Source organism: Pygoscelis adeliae, unplaced genomic scaffold, assembly GCF_000699105.1.
Source record: "Pygoscelis adeliae isolate BGI_AS28 unplaced genomic scaffold, ASM69910v1 Scaffold206, whole genome shotgun sequence".
NCBI lineage: Eukaryota > Metazoa > Chordata > Aves > Sphenisciformes > Spheniscidae > Pygoscelis > Pygoscelis adeliae.
The window spans coordinates 1765038-1765716 of NW_008825052.1; the positions used below are offsets into that span (position 1 = coordinate 1765038).

At 38.7% G+C, this 679-nt stretch overlaps 1 protein-coding gene across 1 annotated transcript in view; it reads right to left on the bottom strand.

Moving 5' to 3' along the window:
- Positions 1 to 262: 262 nt before the first annotated feature.
- The window catches only part of TRAF3IP2 (TRAF3 interacting protein 2), a 28018-nt gene continuing 27601 nt past the window's right edge, over positions 263 to 679 (bottom strand). Inside the window, exon 11 of the mRNA XM_009326414.1 lies at positions 263 to 679. The gene's annotated coding sequence lies outside the window, so the exon portion shown is untranslated.

The following is a 679-nucleotide window of genomic DNA, read 5'->3' on the forward strand; positions in this document are numbered from 1 at the left end:
TAAAAAATACTGTAGCGTTCCATGGTACTGACAGCACACACGTAGTCATGCGTTTAGCTCTCCTTTTGCGGACTATTGCTGCAACACGCTGAAGGTGTTAGGGGCCGAGCTGTAAGGAAATGGAACTCCAGAGATTTCAGATCTGAGAGTCCTCTAATTGAAGACAGTGGCTTTATGCAAGGCAGGCTAAGGAAAACTTGCGTTACCCAACAGTTACCATTCCTCCGTTGTTCCCAGCAATAATAAAAGCTGACGCAATATATAAGGTTGCCTTACAAAAGGCAAATATATTTCATAGTGTATACACAAATTAACTGTTTGGTAATGCTATACAAGGCAGGAATATCTTTAAAGAAACCTGAGCAAAAAGGAGGATGTAATTTTTATTTTACACTTATTGCAACATTATTTCTGGTATTTGTTTGCTATATGGACTAATAAAGGAATATGTTAAAAACAGATGTTAAAATAAAACTGGGCATTCTTTGCATTTGCAGCTTATTTAAAAATCTAGAGAAGAGTTCTGCCCCATCAGCTTCAGAAATAGATATTTAACATTGTAGAGAACAAGCTGAGCCTGAGTTACCCAAGACAACCAATTCCTTTTGCAGAAAGCGTGTCTTCTGTCATCAAAAAGAGCCATCTGGAAGATCGTTGGCTCCCTGCCAAGAACAACCCT